The 19,016-nt window shown below is 41.2% G+C and overlaps 1 pseudogene; it reads left to right on the top strand.

Moving 5' to 3' along the window:
• The first annotated feature begins 10,417 nt into the window (after positions 1 to 10,417).
• LOC120441828 lies at positions 10,418 to 11,811 on the top strand (annotated as a pseudogene).
• Positions 11,812 to 19,016: the final 7,205 nt, after the last annotated feature.

Raw genomic sequence — 19,016 nt, 5'->3', positions numbered from 1 at the left:
TGCATCCTAACTCTCCTAATGCAGCTTTTCATATTCCAAAGTGTCAGCAAATTCACGGTCCCAACTCCATCAGTGTGTTTTATAGCTACAAAAGCTAGAACAGATCAGTGATAGCTCATCATTACACCCCTTGAATGATTTCACAGCCCATAGATTCATTTGGTCCAGTGACTAATGCAGCCGTATGTGCAGTGGAGCCAATAAAATTCTTGCTGAGGCACATGGTCCGACATTAGTGAAGCAGATAAAGTAGATGCAAAGTCTGTGTGTTTGTGTGTATGTGATACAAAGGCAGGATGGAGGAAGAGCGTCATATCCGCTAAGAACACAGAAAGCGTCACTATTCACTCTTCAAGGTAACATGGAGGCCTTGCAATCTTGTGCCTTTAAGGATTTCAATGAGAGAGCAGGCCGTACAGTGGTGGCGGCAGTTAGAGAGCGCTTGTTAGCCAAGATAGAAACATTTCATTACTACTGACCGGGACCACAGCTCAGACACTCCACTATTTGACACGGAGGAAGCAGTCATCATCGTGTTTATCTCCTATGAGCACACTGCTGTCTGGATTTCTGAATTCAAGGCAGCAGACACATCTCCTCCACATACGCTTAGTGTTCGACTTAAAGTAGTGTAGCATAGTTTACCGGAGCTGCTGCTTCAAGTCTTTCCATCATCAACATTTTCTAAGTTTTTGACAGGACGCAGTCTACAAACAGACAAAAGCTTCACTGGCTGCTCTTCGTTGACAGCTGACTTATGAGAAATAGTTTCTAAGCTTTTGGAGCCGTACAAAGAAAATGCTCAAATTTTTACAACAGTAAGCTTCAGTTCTAAATATGGACATGAGTAATGCAATGTTATGCGAGCAATGGATCACATGGTGAGAAAATGATGTCTAGTAATGAGCCTATAGGGACGTATCAGCTGACAGAGCAGCTCTCCTCAACCATCTTTATGCTCGTTTCATTAATCTGAGTCATGATATCACGAGTTCGGTTTAATCTCACTCTTCTTATGTTGTTACTTTTGAGCACAACAGCCCTAATGTCTAATAAAAAAATACAAAAAACACCTTTACTCTTTTTGCCTCGTATCACATGCCAGACATGTTACACCATTTGAACCTACAGTCAAAGCTAAGAGTGAAAGCAAAGAGAAAGAGAGAGAAGAGAGAGTTTAGAATTTATTTGCTTCATATAAATACAGCCAACAGCGTAATATCACTGCATGTGTAATGTGTAAACAAATGTCTAATAAGATCCCTATAAGCCTAAGGTGTGATAATACTAAAGGTACGCTTATACGCATTGGGCACCTGCTCAGCTGCTTTTTAATGCAGTTATCTAATCAGCCAATCACATAGCAGCAACTTAATGTTTTTAGGCATGTAGACGCAGTCAAAGCGACCTGCTGAAGTTTAAACCGAGCATTAGAATGAAAAAGGAAGGTGATTTAAGTCACTCTGAAAGTGGCATCGTTGCTTCGTCTTGGTGAAGCTTAAACTTGAGTGAAGAAAAGTGAAGAGTGGCAAGGACACCACTCATCTATGCAATACTTGCTTGACGGTCATCATCACAAAGATGATGTTCTGTTAAATAATACTTGAAACTATAGAGGTGAAACAAGGGGTTACCTATTAGGAAAGGGTTCATATATCAAATGAGCATCGGGGTCATTTTCCTATAGACTTCTATACAATCAGGCATCTCTTTGCAGTTGCTAGTCATTTTGGAAGAAACTAATTAAAAGCACAACTTAGACCTAGAAATTATGTCATGTTTTAATGGGTATTTTGTTATGTTGCAGGAGTCATGCATTTACTTTAGAATAGACCTCTCTGTACTGAATCATCCTTGTTATTAATCTCTGTCTCTCTTCCACAGCATGTCTTCTATCCTGTCTTCCTTCTCTCACCCCAACCAGTCACCACAGATGGCCCCGCCCCTCAATGAGCCTGGTTCTGCCGAAGGTTTCTTCCTGTTAAAAGGGAGTTTTTCCTTCCTACTGTTGCCAAAGTTCTTGCTCATAGGGGGTCATATGATTGCTGGGTTTTTCTCTTTATGTATTATTGTAGGGTCTACCTTACAATATAAAGCGCCTTCAGGTGACTGTTGTTGTGATTTGGCGCTGTAAGAATTTAATACGTTTTTACTTCATGTTACATGCATAGTGAATAAAAGCTGCACATTTTACTCCCCAACAACATTTAAAATAAAGAAAAGCTTTCTAACAGTTTCACTAACAAGAGTGAAAAAGTCTTTAGCTGTTAACAGTTTTTTTTTCCAACAAAAATTCAGGTAGCACTTTATGTTTTCTTTTCCGAGCCCATTTCTATTCACTGCTTACACACAAGCTTATTTTTGTGTATTCCTCGCTTCTTTCACCTGAATTAACACCATTCCTCTGCAACTCATTCTGCTTCACTTGCCCCTTTATTTGCAGCTTTTCAAGCAATAACCAAGATCCCCCAGGAAGCAAACTGCATGTTCTTCAGAAAATAGCAGTGCTGTTTCTGTTTTTAATCAGCGTTTTATTATTTATAAGTGCTTAAGATTTAGTAAATGTATTTTTATTTTAAAATGTAACTTGCATGTAACCAAAAATGTGACAATCTAAATGTGCAAATTAAACTTTGCAGACAAACGGCGAGGTTGTGTTCAAATGCACATCGAGGACTTGCGCTTGACAACGTGAGTAGCTGATTCCGGGTCATCCAGTTGAAGGTCGCCACAATCCTGTATGTCACGCTGCTGTCTGAGGAGACTCCTGGTGTGAGGTTAGAATAAACAGAGGGTTATTCAAATGTGACTTCCTCTATTTTGAAATGGTATCAGAAAGTGTCAGTCATGGTAACTGTTTAATCTTTGATCCTCTTGAGATTCCGACAGTAACTTTAATAACTGTTTATTCACATGCAAAATAGCGGCGTCCCTCCTGCATGCTAATGGGCAAAGACGAGCAAGTTTTCAGATTCATTCTGATATCAGGCGCTGTTGACAGAAGCAAAAGAGATATGGTGGAATAAATTACAAGGACAAAGAGTGTGTGCGTGTGTGGGAGTGTGTCCATCTGCACTCGTGCGTCAGAGAAGCATTTTTTGAAGTTAAAGACGACAAGGTTGTCTGTTAAAAGGGAAATAAAGTAATAAAAATGTCGTTTTTCTAGAGTAATAAAAAAATGCCATCCGCCATAAACAAAAGAGAAGTCTCCGCCACTCAGGATGTTTGTACCTGTGTGAATACAGAAGCTACGGCGCTTTCTGACCATGAAAATGGACAATTTTGTTTGTGCCACACTCAATTTAGGAAGTCATAAATCATATTAATAGTTATAAATTTGTGACTTTACACTGACTCTGCACCCCAACATTTTCCATCCGCGTGGGCCACCTAAATGACAGCAACACTGCGGCGCAAACAACGTGCATATTTTTAGGAAACTGTAAAATCTATTTTAATTGGCAAACTTTAATGGGTACAGCAGGCCTGTCAGCCTTTGTTCCTGTGTCAGTAAATGATCGCAAAGACCCGCTGGAAACAAGCCAAATCACATAAGATTGCTGCCTCTCGCTTGTTGCACTGAGGGAGACGACACTGGCTGAGGAAGGAGCTTTGTTCTTAGCAACCGATTTGTAATGAAACAAAAGGCACCTTCACAACAGCTGCTGCTCAGAGTATTGCAGTCAACTGAAAATCAAGGCAGTCTTCATATCTCTGGTGTGGTAAAGCCAAACCTAAACTTTTGACCTCTCCTTTTATCGCCCCACTGGACTGTCTCATGCGGCCTGGAATCCTCGAATGTCATATGGAAAATGAATACCTTCAACCTCATCCAAGGCTTTGGAGAAAACATCATTGTTTCACTGCACATTGCTGTGATGGAATCTGTTGCATAGCTTTTCTGTCCCTTCTAAAGATCTGGCCATGAGTTCATACTAAAGAAGGCACAGCTCCTGTACTGGTTTGTAACCCTGGCTCTTCTTCTCTTTTCTATTTACATGTTTACCATTTACACACAGGCTCAAAAAATAAGCAGCTGCTTTAACTAAATAAAGATGCAGCCAGCATCGTTTGTGGTCCACCATTGTTTACTCTTCTACTAAATCTAAAATATCTTAGGTATGAAAAGAACACACCCGATATTGTTTTGTTGGCTGCGTGAAACTCTCAGTGATGAATGGTTCTCAGTCATCCAGGTCGTGGTAGTCTTAGTAGACTGAAAAAAGAAGGAAACTGGACTTTTTTTTGTTTGTAAAGACGTTTCACCAGTTCTTCAGTCATAAAAACAAAAAGGTGGACAGTCCCAGATATTTAAATCCTAGTGGGGGGGTGGCCACTTTGGAGGTGGTCTGTGACCCACTATTAATCATGTGCCTAATCACATGAGCCAAGGTGTGAGCTCACGCATATGATCAATAGTGGGTCACTGACCACCTCCAAAAGGGCAAACTCCCCACTTGGGTTTAATGCCGCGCTCTATTTGGACCTCAGATGTTGGAACTCAGGAGTGACGTCACTCTTGAGCACTGTGTTCCAGTCAAAAAGTCATGGATTCATTCGTGGATAAAGACTAACATGGCTCTCATTACATGGCTGAAACTGTCATGAATCTCTATTGCATCGATACATGATCATGAGTGGGTAATATGTTTTCTAATTCAGCTGTTGACTGGGTCAGCAGAGAGAAACTTGCATCAAGGAGTTGGCAGCTTGCGTGAGATGACTTCAGGTATAGTTTAAAGATGGTAATTGATATCTGCAACTGGAGGTCTTACTTAGAGAATCTAGGACATGGGTCCATGGATAGTTGATGCCATTGGAGGGTGAACAGGCAGAGAAGTATTAAGCAGACCTTTCCAAATGCAGTGGGACATTTTCATGGGAACAGGTAAGTAAGCTTTGCAGGTAGTGAGCTCTTTTGCTGTCCCAGAATTACACTCTACTATTGATAATAATCTGGTGGAAAGGGAATGCTGGAGCTGGTCCTTAAATTCAGGAAGGTGAAGGCAGAGGAAAAACCATGAGCCAGACTCTGAGTCGTGTGCTATGAAGCAGGTTCAACATAAAAAGGGTATCTTTCTGTTATTTGGGTTCTTACTACAGGGAGTGCAGAATTATTAGGCAAGTTGTATTTTTGAGGAATAATTTTATTATTGAACAACAACCATGTTCTCAATGAACCCAAAAAACTCATTAATATCAAAGCTGAATGTTTTTGGAAGTAAGTTTTAGTTTGTTTTAGTTTTAGCTATTTTAGGGGATATCTGTGTGTGCAGGTGACTATTACTGTGCATAATTATTAGGCAACTTAACAAAAACAAATATATACCCATTTCAATTATTTATTTTTACCAGTGAAACCAATATAACATCTCCACATTCACAAATATACATTTCTGACATTCAAAAACAAAACAAAAACAAATCAGCGACCAATATAGCCACCTTTCTTTGCAAGGACACTCAAAAGCCTGCCATCCATGGATTCTGTCAGTGTTTCGATCTGTTCACCATCAACATTGCGTGCAGCAGCAACCACAGCCTCCCAGACACTGTTCAGAGAGGTGTACTGTTTTCCTCCTTGTAAATCTCACATTTGATGACGGACCACAGGTTCTCAATGGGGTTCAGATCAGGTGAACAAGGAGGCCATGTCATTAGTTTTTCTTCTTTTATACCCTTTCTTGCCAGCCACGCTGTGGAGTACTTGGACGCGCGTGATGGAGCATTGTCCTGCATGAAAATCATGTTTTTCTTGAAGGATGCAGACTTCTTCCTGTACCACTGCTTGAAGAAGGTGTCTTCCAGAAACTGGCAGTAGGACTGGGAGTTGAGCTTGACTCCATCCTCAACCCGAAAAGGCCCCACAAGCTCATCTTTGATGATACCAGCCCAAACCAGTACTCCACCTCCACCTTGCTGGCGTCTGAGTCGGACTGGAGCTCTCTGCCCTTTACCAATCCAGCCACGGGCCCATCAAGACTCACTCTCATTTCATCAGTCCATAAAACCTTAGAAAAATCAGTCTTGAGATATTTCTTGGCCCAGTCTTGACGTTTCAGCTTGTGTGTCTTGTTCAGTGGTGGTCGTCTTTCAGCCTTTCTTACCTTGGCCATGTCTCTGAGTATTGCACACCTTGTGCTTTTGGGCACTCCAGTGATGTTGCAGCTCTGAAATATGGCCAAACTGGTGGCAAGTGGCATCTTGGCAGCTGCACGCTTGACTTTTCTCAGTTCATGGGCAGTTATTTTGCGCCTTGGTTTTTCCACACGCTTCTTGCGACCCTGTTGACTATTTTGAATGAAACGCTTGATTGTTCGATGATCACGCTTCAGAAGCTTTGCAATTTTAAGACTGCTGCATCCCTCTGCAAGATATCTCACTATTTTTGACTTTTCTGAGCCTGTCAAGTCCTTCTTTTGACCCATTTTGCCAAAGGAAAGGAAGTTGCCTAATAATTATGCACACCTGATATAGGGTGTTGATGTCATTAGACCACACCCTTCTCATTACAGAGATGCACATCACCTAATATGCTTAATTGGTAGTAGGCTTTCGAGCCTATACAGCTTGGAGTAAGACAACATGCATGAAGAGGATGATGTGGACAAAATACTCATTTGCCTAATAATTCTGCACTCCCTGTATGAACTGACAATCAGGATAAGCAGTCACACAAAGCTGGTTATCAACTTGCTATGTGAACTCAGCTTTTCCTCTGCGTGTTCACGTGAAAGGGGTGGTGTTGGTAGCAGATTGGTGTATTGGCATTAGAGCGGCTAATTTTAGAAAGGACAATAAAACTGCTCTAAGGAGAAATTATGAAGCAGTAAACACATAAAACAGGTTAAAAGTTGAACAGTGGCATGTGAATGTGTGTGAGAGGAAAAAGCATTGAAGAGTAACGTAGTGTTAAAAGTGTGTGCTTTAAGCACTTTGGTCAATAAGAACGGAAAGACCGACTATATTAATAAAGTTCAGTCTATTTGAAGCCACGAAGGAAAGCCAGAAAAAATGCCACCCGTGTAAGTGAACTGATTTAGCAATATCACAACTCCATCAAGACAGCAGAGAATCTGATGGCTTATAATCAAGTATTTCATTAAATTCAAAGGCAGATTTTTGTTTTTATTCTTTCAGCAGCAGACGTGGTGGTGTTTAAGGGTTTGAGGGTAAAGATTAAATATAAAAACAGAATCCAAACAGGCTGCGTACAAATTTTATATGACATCACATCTACAGTGTGGACGTGCTGTTTGAGGATCATATATTAACGTTTATGGAACAATAAAACTGTTGTTAAATTGTTTGCTCCCAACAGAAAAAACTAAGGAATAAAGTCACAGAGGTTCACGAGATCTTCCGGGAATTTGCCGCTCTTTTCTTTAGATTTGATTGGTCTGTAGGAGGTGATTTCAAATCACAACATAAGTTACCATGGTGATATACCCTGCTAACAAGTGAACCACCGTCAGAACAGAAAAGCCAGGGTTATCTCTAAAGTTACCTGGATAAGATGAAATCCTGCTTCTTAGTACAGAGCTCAGTACAGGAGAATGGCACCTGGAAGTTTTACGTCTACCAGCATCTTTGTTTTCTCATAAATTTTAATTCAGGATCCTTTTAGTAGTGTCCTCTCTCTCTCTTATGTCTCTGTTTTCATCTCTTTTCGTGTTTGTGGTCACCTACAGTATTTTTAATTTGACTGAATACACAATAAACCTTTTGCAATTCACAAAACAATGAAATACAATGCAGCGCAAAGTCCAATAAGACTCACGTCTTAATGGGCCTTACTGCTAATTAAAGTCCAGTGAGAGTCATAATAACCTGCAAACCTGAGGCGCGCCCACCATCATGCATGCAAACGTGTGAGTCCTGTATCGCCTGGTTGTCTGCATATTGATCAGTCATAGCAGCCTGACCCTCACGTCTATACAGTAGGAGCAACAAAGGAATGTGCTTCACAAAGAGGGCAAAAAAGGTGCCGCAGCAATTTACAGTACAAAGAATATAAAAGCATTAAGCCTTTTGTATTACACCACCAAAACATTATTACAAAAGTGGAAATGAGTACAGTGTGATCATTTTTAATCTGGGCCACTAGTAGGCTACTTATTGTGCAAGCACTGTGCTCTGTAGCTTACATTAAGCAGTCACTTTGAGACAAAAGAGCTGCAGTGAAAACAATAGGTTAGTATTATGTTGGGGGGGGGGGCAGCTAGCGTTTGTTATAGCTGCATTTGAGAGAGAGAGAGAGAGTTCAGAAAACAGAGAAAAATGTAATTTACAAAGAAAGATAAATGGAACAACAGCTACAGCATTCATCATTTTGTAAGGTTGCCCACTTAATTGTATCATGCTTTATTCCACATAACACAGAGATGTGCAGCTCGGCAGTGCCAGGCTCTCCATTCTTTTTTATGTCTTCCTCTGAGACATGAATAAAATGTCAGTGTAAAGAGCAAATTCAAGGGACGGGAAAGTAGAAATGATGCTTTATTTCTTTGTTAAAGTCAAATTTAACCAGAGAGTTACAGCGTTTACCATTTGAGACAAAAAACTTGCTCTGACAGTATGATTACTGCTATTAAAGTGGATCAGCTTTTTCTTCAGCTATGATTCAATGGCATTTATTTTAAGTTGGAAATTATGTCTTCAAATCTGACTCTCAGACCCTCTGTGATGGATTTCAGATTGAAATTCATTGACAGATGAGACAAAAAGGACAGCAGATTACAAACTGCCCCTGTCTCTAATGCCTGCTGATATCCTACGTTCATATTTTTAAGGCAAAGACAGATGCCATCTGTTTCCCTTTCTGTCTCATGTTGCTGTCAGAAAAAGCTGAGTGATAAAAAAATAAAAAAATGGTGCAGCAGAGGACTCTCTCTAACAGGCAATGCTGGCTCTCAGCTCCCTGTTCTTTGCCCGTGACAAATGTAGCCTCTAAGTGGATGTGGCAGGCTGTGATCCTGTAGGACCCTTGATGTTGCGTATGAGCGTTACATTTCTTTCATTAACTCCAGGTGTTCCATCCCATCTTTTCCTCCTCTGTCATCTATGGCCAGAGCTGAGATGCACTGCCCGCACCGAGCAACGCTTTCACTTTCCGCTCTGTTTAAACCGAGAGCAGAAGGGCGGAAACGCATGACAGACAATCTCTGTCCTATATGCAGCTACAACACATGGGCACAGACATCAGAGAAATGCATAGGACTGAAACCACAGAAGAGAACCCACTTAGGGAAAAAAACAAGGATGAGGGCCAGTTCTGAATATGCCTGTGACTGTCCTTGACAAACCTCCGGGCCAGATACTCCTGGGTGGTCTAAGCAGTGTGGAGCACTGAGAAGATTTATCTGGATTGTTGACAACTTCTGCAGCACTTATCCAGCCCGCTCATGTCTCCAAAGAGAGTGTGTGTCACGGCTTTAAAAGCAAAGCTAGTTGACAATGACATGTGGGGTTGTTTCATCTGGTTTTTCACTTTATTTTGGAAAAGTTTTGAGGAAGCACACTTGGAGCTTTGAGATTTCTTCTCTGCCGAGCTACAGATTTTCCAGTTCAAGCTACTGTTTTGTTTGTTTAAATACCCATTATTACAGCAGCTATTCTTTCAGAGAGCAATAAAAATATATAAGCGGCAAATGACTATTATGTAATGAAAATGTGACACTCAGCCGCTGAACTTATGACAGTTGAAAAGCTGAAATGAATGCTGAAAGCTTTCTCATAAAACTTTTGCACAGCCTCTGACATAAATAAATAGCAACATGATGGAAGAAGGCAAATATTTAAATGTATCAGTATAAAAAGCTTCACACATCTGCTACAAATGTATCAATATAAATAAGCCATTTTTTTCATTTACATATATGAAGTATATTTTGTAACATAAAATTGAAGAAATTCAATAATGGGTGAAAGTCCAAGTCAGACTTTTTTTTTTGAGCCATAGTTCTCCAGGCTTTCAGGAGGTTTTTCAGTCATTTTCAGTCCAGTCCTTGTACCCGACCATTTTCAGGGGAATATTTTGGTTTGCTTGTTAAGCCCTTTCGGAATGATCTATGAATTATTCAAACATAAAAAGGGTGCGTAACTCAAGGGATGAATCATTGTTATGTTTACAGAAAACAGAAAACTTTTACCTTTTGGCAATTTGCTACTAACAGTGTGTCACAAAACACAATTTGCTCCCATCTATTTAGTTGAATGTATGAAAAATGCCAAAGATAACAGAAATAAAATATTATTTAGGAATCATGTTGTTCGTGAAAAAAGAGCTATTAGCCAAAACTGTGGAATAACTCAGCATGGTGTTTAGTGTGTCCTTAGAAAAATTGAGGAAACTGGAGAAGTGGAGGACAAAAGAAGTGACAAGCCTAAAAAATATATCTAGACCAAATGAACATTTAAAGCCTGGACCTACCAGCATTCCATCCTGCCCCGAATCCTGTGGCCTCTGCTTGTCTATACAGTTCCAATAACTACTGTGGAATCCCTTGAAAGGAAGATCAGTGGCTTTCTTCGTAAGTGGCTGGGACTTCCCCGCAGCCTCACCAGTGCTGCCTTCTATGGGGCAAGCAACAGCTTGCAGTTACCCCTCAGTGGTCTCACAGAAGAGTTCAAGGTGGCTCGCACACGAGGAGCCCTACAGTACAGAGATTCTAAAGACTGCAAGGTGGCATCAGCAGGTATTGAGGTAAGGACAGGAAGAAAGTGGAAGGCCGAGAAGGCAGTTGAGTTGGCAGAGTCATGCCTAAGGCAGAAAACACTGGTGGGGGCCCTAGCAACAGGGGGAGCAGGCTTGGGGTACTTCCCAAAGGCCCAGGTCAGCAGGGCACAGGGAAAGGAGAGACACCAGCTACTCCAGGAAGAGGTCCGAGCAGGTGTGGAGGATGAGCGAGTAAGTAGGGCTGTAGGCCTTAAGCGGCAGGGAGCATGGACAAGGTGGGAGAGCACCTTGCAGCATAAGGTCACCTGGGCAAACATCATGCAGGCAGACTTCCACCAGATCCGATTCCTAGTGCAGGCAGCATATGACACTCTGCCAAGCCCGGTAAACCTCCATCTGTAGGGGAAGAGCAAGACACCTGTCTGTCCCCTGTGCTCTGGAAGAGGGACCCTAGAACACCTCCTTAGCAGCTGCCCAAAGGCCCTGGCCGATGGTCGGTATCGTTGGCGGCACGACCAGGTGCTCAGAGTAGTTGCTGAAAATGATTGCCTCAGCAATCAGCACCAGCAAGCACCATCATGCTCCGAGGAAGGCAATCTCTTTCATTAAGGCTGGAGAGAAACCCCAGGTGCGCCCACACTTAACAACTGGCCTCCTTAACACAGCCTCTGATTGGCAGCTACGGGCTGACCTGGGTAAACAGCTAAAGTTCCCACAGCACATTGCAAAAACATCCCTCCGGCCAGACATGATCATTATTTCTGAGGCCTCAAAACAGCTGATCATGCTAGAACTCACAGTGCCCTGGGAAGAGCGGATCGAGGAGGCCAATGAAAGGAAACGTGGAAAATACCAGGAACTAGTGCAGGAGTGCAGGGGAAGGGGCTGGAAGACTTTCTATGAGCCCATAGAAGTGGGTTGTAGGGGCTTTGCAGGACGATCACTCTGCAAAGTCCTAGGCCGGCTGGGTGTGGCTGGGGCAGCCAAGAAGAGGGCCATCCAGGCTGTGAGTGAAGCGGCAGAGAAAGCCACAAGGTGACTGTGGATTAAGAGGGCTGATCCGTGGGTAGCTACTGGTACGCAAGTCGGGGCCTGATCACCCCCGGCTGGGTCGCCTGGGTGAGGGTGTATGATGTTGTGAGACCCGAAACACCTGATGACCCCAGGATACATCACTGAAGATGTGTACCAGTGCATCCAGGAGATGTGTCTTGTATAGTTAACAGTATATGAAATTGATGTCCTTAAGAAATAGGACAACATGCAGCAAAAACCTGGCACAGGACCTGAGAGATGCATCTGGTCATTCAGCTGGTCCATCTAATGTTCACTAAAGCTTCATAAGAAATGCTCTCAGTGGAAGGTTGGCTCTCAAAAAGCCATTCTTAACAAAGTGAAACAGTCAAAAAAGGCTGAGGTAAACCAAATCACACAAGAACTGGACTGAAAACCAGCCGTAACAGGTCTTATGGAGTGAGTAATCCAAAATGTTGTATGCAGAGAGGAGGTCAAGAGAGAGTACAACAGTGAGTGTCTGCACCCATCTGAAAAACACGATGGAGGTTCTGTCATGATTTGTGGATCAGGTCAAAATTGATGGAATTATGAATGCAGAAAAGAACAGTCAGAGTTTGATCCATCATGCATTACCATCTGAAAAGCCTTTTAATTGGCAATCGTTTCTATTTTCAGGATGGCAGTGACTGAAAAACACAATGCCAAGCAGCAATTTTAACAGAGAATGGAACAAAAGGAGCCGACGACCAACGAAGATCTTTGAATGTCCTTCAAGAAACCTGGAGAACAATTCCTGAAGGCTACTTAAAGAAATTACAAGAAAGCTGCCTGGGCGAGTTCAGGCTGTGTTGAAGACGTTTCTTATATTGTTATGTTGTATGCACATTTTTCTATAAATCACTGCATGTATTTCCTATTTTTCTAGCAAAACATAAGAAATAAGGAGCGGCAAAGATCTTTACACACTACTGTAACTGTCTTCTTAACATCTTGTGTGAATAAATTTTTTTTTAAACGATGTTTTATTAATATTTATATTTAATTACTCGTCCTCAAACATTTGATTTATCTTCCTCCTTGTGAAACAGTAGTGCCACGTTTAGACAAGCTTTTTAGAAAATAAAGTTATTTTGGTTTCTTATGTAAGATCTAGATATACCAGTCGCACCTTAAAAATGAGTTGGGGACCATTTTATTCAGGTACTTTATTTCACACCGATCATTTAAGGCTCCTTTAGTATTTTGCCCTTGGAATATTTTTCCCACAGTCAACAAATACTGAAGACGCCTTTCAGCATAGCCTCATGCAATAACAGTAATTCAGTGCAACAAAAGCCTGTGTATTATTACAACCCAGAAGCCCCAAGAAGCCCCAAGGAGTCTGTTAGACTTTGTTGTTGTGGTCCTTACAAACAGTAATAATCCTTAGGCCTCATTATTGCTTGTTTTGAATGCGTTCCTAAGCCATCTACTATCAACAAAAATGCATTTTAAGAGATTAGTTTGTACCTCTGGGTCATTTTAAACCAAATAACTCCTCACAATTATGTTTCCCTAATTATGATCATTTCATGATTACATTACAGAGCTCCCTCGCCATAGAAAACACAACATGGTCTCGAGGCTACCGAGGAAGAGAGGTGACAATGTCACTGAAAGCAATTAAAAAGCTATCAGAGGGAGCTGAAAAGGAAACATTTCCTATTAGGTTGCAAAGTTAACCACTGGCCTGGGCCAAATGTGACCACAAGAGCAATAAGATGTTATTACTCTCTGTAGGCTTTATGTGGCTATTCCTCTGTGGTGCTGGATGCTAAAGTGGACTCGGTAATGACCACTAACAGCATTTTGTGTCGATCTTCCAAAGAATAGCACATCAGGAGCAGTTGTCTGTACTTGACTTGTCATTGTTCACATCACATCTCAAAGGCATCTGGTAAGTTTTAAATGCTCGATTTTTCTCTGGTGCCGCACTGATGTAAGGGTTTCTGCAGAGCACCATAGTTGGGATAGTGGGCTGTTTATTGTGCTCATTTCTAGCTACATATTTTTATTCCTGGATTCTGAAATCAAAGCCTATTACGAAACTGATACACCAGGTGTGTGGGAGTGCAGTGCAAAGACATTATGAGGAAATCTCTTCTCAAATCCCAAATCTAGGTGTGTTAAACAATGCAATGACACTGAAACAGTCGAACGCCTGAGCATTTGGCACACATGGGTTTTACACTCATTCAGTCCTTGACCTTTAAAATTTTGGACATGTTTGACATGAAAATGTTTGCTTTCAATTACTCATTAAAAGCAGTGGAAGTACTTCTGAAGAGAATGAATAGAAGCCTGCTCTTTCAAGCTGCCTGTTATTGCAGCTAGTCATACAGAACAACTCACATAAGTGCTTTTCCTCCTCAATAGACTAAAAAGATTCAAATTATCCTTTGAACACTCTATTGGAAGGCTCACCTGTGTATAAAGCTTTATTATAACTATATATATTGTTGTACATTAGGTCTCCAACAAATTAAATCAGATATCATATTTTAAAAAGTAGATTATCAAACAAATAATGACATTTACAAGATAGCAACTAATAGAAAAGTAGTGCATTCAGCTGTTGTCAGAAGTTCACATACAGTACACACTCATCACGGGCATGAATGTCGTGGTGAACCTGAGATTTTCGTGATTTGTTTGAACTGTTCGTTTTCCAGTGTGGCATTGTTGTACAGCATACATTTTTAATGATTTTTAAAAACCAGAACTGGATGCAGAAGTTGGAAACTATTTTGGATTTTCTCTAATCCGCACAGGCTCGAACATATACATGCACCCTCATTAACATTTGGTCCTTTGGCAAGTTGCACATCAACCAGATGTTTTTGTCTTCTGGCATAATTTTGGTTGGATTACCAACCTTCCTAATGAAATTGGTAGAATTCATTTAAATTATTTGGTTTCCTGGCAAAACAGCCCCAGAGCATGACGCTACCACCACCGTGCTTGAGAGTTGGTACAGTAATCTTTATCCCTCTAAATATCCCTCTTGTGCATAAAAAGCTCAATCATTGTCTGAACATTTTGGCAGCTACAGACTTCAGTCAAGCCTGACTCTCAGGCCATGCCGATGAAAATTCACTTCAGGCAGGCTTGAGCCTTGGTGGTTCCTGGGTTGTTCATGAACATCCAAATCAATTTCCTCTAATCCAGAAATGACAGCTTGGATCTTCTTCCAGATCTTGGCAAAGTATTGACACATTAGAATAATTTGTACTTTGATTAAACTGATAGTCCTGGAATCTGCAGTTGATTAGAAACGCCCTGTTAAGCTTCTATAATGGATTTCCCTTGGCCCAACCTCAAACATATTGCAAAGCAAACATAAGCAAAGCAAATCAAGTCATTTAGGTTTGTTTTTCTGAGATGGAAATATTCGTAATCTTTCGATGAAATAGTCCCGAATACATGTGTGAATCCATGTATTGTATTCTCCATATATATATAGCTGCTTCTCTCTCCTCAGCTATTGAACCCACCCATTCCAAATGTTCTAGGCATGCCTGTGAAAGGATTATCATGCAAAAGCCTTTAACTTAAATAAATCCCACTTTCTTTACAGAATATAGCACTTAGCTTCTTACACCCGGGTAGTATTTTCTGAGATATCCGGTTTTTAGGAGTTAAAGGGATTCAAAGACTGTTCCCACAAGCTTCCTCCAGGTTGTTGCCTGAGCTTCAGAAAGTCCCACATAAAGCGTGTGTGTGTGCACAGTAAGGAAGAATGCATGAGTGTGGAAGTGTTGTTGACTGTACCATCATTGACACCCAGCTGGCTACAGTCACTATAAGGGGGCTTAGAAGTAAGCTCTGGACCCAGCAGTCGAGACACATAACGTCCCTGAACATCTGTGGGAAGTAGCACAGATTAAACACACAAAGGCTGGGACACACATATACGCACACACTGCTCACACTCATTCATCTGTTGATGAACCTGTTTTGTTCCGTGAATGTGAAGGCTGATTTTTAAGTTCTCCCAATAATCAGGTTGGAGGACAGAAAGGAGCCTCTGGCAGCGGTGGGAGTGACAGCATTCACAGCTACATTTGGGCACATGTCACCTCCTCCAGAAACAGCTGCATCTCAGGTACTGTAAGTCACCAAGACCACCCTGAGGGGACAGGTCCCTTCAGTAAATGATCACGACCCAGGAAACATCATTAGGCAACTGCTGTGTGGCAGTGGCCCGTTGGTAGAGCGATAAGCAGAAAAACACCACTGGGAAACGCTTACAGTGCTCTTGGCAGGGGGATAATATGCACTTGTTATTCTCAGCAGAGATGTGCATCATTTCAGCAATAAATAAAAAATTGTCACAAACTGGAATACGGAAAGAAGTTGATTTATTTGTCACGATTTTAAATGGACCAGTTTTCCAACAGCGACTGCACATGGCAGGTCTGTTAAGCTTTAAATCTCTCCACCTTATAGAGGGGCGCACGTGGCTCTAGCAAGAGCGGCATTTAAAAAACATCATTTACAGGTGTAAAACTAGCCTGATATCAGACCAAACTGTCAAGCTATTGCACTCTGCTTCCATTTAAAGGTATGGCGAGAGCAAAGCTGCAATCATCAGCGTGCACGTCTAAACACCAGACAGTTTTTAGTATTTAGGGCTTATGTCTCATGTCAGTAGGCAAGTGTGAACTTAACTGAATGTAGAGAAGGTTATGCTCCAACAGCTTTGGCCAAACACATTGCTTATATTCATTCAAAGATGGGAGTGGATCAGCATGGACTCTGAACAGAATAAAGGTTTTTATGGCTGATAAAAATACTTAATAAAAAATGTCAAATTTGCCTTTTCATTTTATTTTTTTTAATAACTCACCTGTTGAAGCCCTGTTAAGGCTTACACTGTTGTCTGGCTTCTTTGTACACGACTAGCCTACTGCTGGCTACCTGCTACGAATTAGCTCATCTAACTTCTATGTTTGTGGTTTTGCCTTTTGGACAATATTTCATGCAATTATTATTGAGTTAACTGTATTAACAGTCTGTCCAAAGTATCCATATGTTGTTAGGATTAATAAATATCTGTGCCTGTAAAATGCATCCATACAGTCTGAAAATGAATCTTTGTAGCATGCTGGCATTAGTCGACAACTTAGCACTCCACTCTCTAGTCTGTGTATGGTCATTTTTAGCTCCAAAAAGAATAAAATGTAAGCAGACAAAACGCTGAATGTAGAGGCTTCAAAATGTTAAAACAAAGAATTAAAATCGTTCTTGTTTATGGATTTTGAAGAAATATAGCAAATCAAAATATCTGTTGTGGGACAGAAACCCCAACACTGACTCTAGTTCTTGATAACCTACTTTAAGTTAATACAGAGCACCTTGTTTATTAGCTTCCTGTAGGTGGAGAGCATAGGAATCTTAGGATAGCACATATAAAGAAGCGAGGAACATGGGAGCCTTTGACGGGACATTTGTATAATCAAAGTGACCATGCATCTAAAGCCAGTGTCCAAATGAATCACTTATCTCAAAAAAATAATGCAACCCCCGCCTCCAGCTGTAGTTTATTGCATATCCATGCGATCTACATTTTTTTATTCCAGAAGATGCTGCTTAGTCAACCCGCATAGACTGCAACATTAAAATACCAAATTTTAGATTAAAAATAAACACCTGAGCAGAGAAAACAGAGCTTGTGGAGCACAGGATCCAGAGGTAGCACACATTCTGAACTGAAGATGATTGTGTGATTTGTCACGCGTCCATTAGGTTGAAGATGAAATAATAATAAAATAATAATAATAATAAATGTAGTTTAAAAGTTACTTGGGTACTGTTTTAGATACAGCTCTCAAATAGTTTGTGTACAAGAACATTCTGTGGTCTTTTATTATAACTCGTGCTTGTACAACTGTTTGTTAATGCAAATATCTGTAGTCTGGAGGATGACCTGCTGAGGTTCAAATTGAAGATCTCAGATGGGAACAAAGGTCATTTTAAGTGGCTTTGAACATCACATTATTGTTTGTGCCAGATGAGCTGTTTAAGTATTTCAGAAACTGCTGATCTACTGGGATTTTCCTGCACAGCCATCTCTGGGTTTTACTGAGAATGGTTTGAAAATGAGAAAATATCCAGTGAGCTGCAGTTCTCTGGGGACAAAAATAACTTGCTGATTTAAGAGATTAAAGTAGGCTGGCCAGACTGCTTTGAGCTGACAGAAAAGCAACAGTAACTGAAATAATCACTTGTTACAACCAAGATATGCAGAAGAGCATCTCTGAACATTGAAGCAAGTGGGCTACAGCAGCAGAAGACCACACCAAGTGTCACTCCTGTCAGCTAAGAACATGAAACTGAGGCTTCACACAGGCTCACAGAACTGGACAAAAGAAGATTAAGAGAAGAAAAACATTGCCTGGTCTGATGAGTCTCAAATCTGGATGGAACCATCCGGCTTTGTGTGAGCAACTGCCAGCGCTGGTGTTGAGGATATTTTCTTGGCACGCTTTCGGCCCCTTAAGCATCTTTTAAACACCACAACCCACCTGAGTATTGTTGCTGACCACATCTATCCCTTTTGAGACCACAATGTACTCATTTTCTGATGGTTGCTTCCAGCAGGATAATGCACCGTGTCACAAAGCTCAGATCATCTCAAACTGGTTTCTTGAACATGACAATAAGTTCAATGTACTCAAATGGCCTCCACAGTCACCGGATCAACCTGGTGGCTGTGAGATCAACCTCAGAGGAATGTTTGAAGTATGTTGTTGAATCTATGCCACAAAAAACTGCAGCAGTTTCAATTCAAAAAGGAATCCAACCCATCAATAGCAAGGTGCAACTAATGAAGTGGCCAGTAAGTGTAGAGTATGTGGAATAGATGGACTCAAGGAAGAAAAAGGCACACGTGCATAAGTGGGTTGAAATCTTTGTGATGATTTTGTACCATAATGGATGAGATCTAATAGTGTTCAGACATCACAAACTAAACATAGTTTCTTTACCACGTACTGTGTGTGTTTCAAAAACAGGGTCTGTTTGCGGCTCTAATGTGGAGTTCTTATCTCGGCTTCTATCTGCTGTTACCATCCCCTGCAGGAGTTTGCCTGCTTGATGCTTTTTGATGCAGGAGAAGTTGTAACAGCGTTGATGGGCAGCAACCATCTTTGCAGAATCATTTTCACACAAGCCCTGAAGAAAAGTGTGCCAAATTGTCAGAGCGCACAGAAGAAAACAGCAGCAACGAGCCCCGTCTATCGACTGACAGGCTGACAAGCGCCTATTAAGCCCAGTTGAA

Source organism: Oreochromis aureus, linkage group 9 (assembly GCF_013358895.1).
Source record: "Oreochromis aureus strain Israel breed Guangdong linkage group 9, ZZ_aureus, whole genome shotgun sequence".
NCBI classification, from domain to species: domain Eukaryota; kingdom Metazoa; phylum Chordata; class Actinopteri; order Cichliformes; family Cichlidae; genus Oreochromis; species Oreochromis aureus.
Note: the sequence above shows the minus strand (reverse complement) of the source record. Positions and strands in the feature narration are given on the sequence as shown.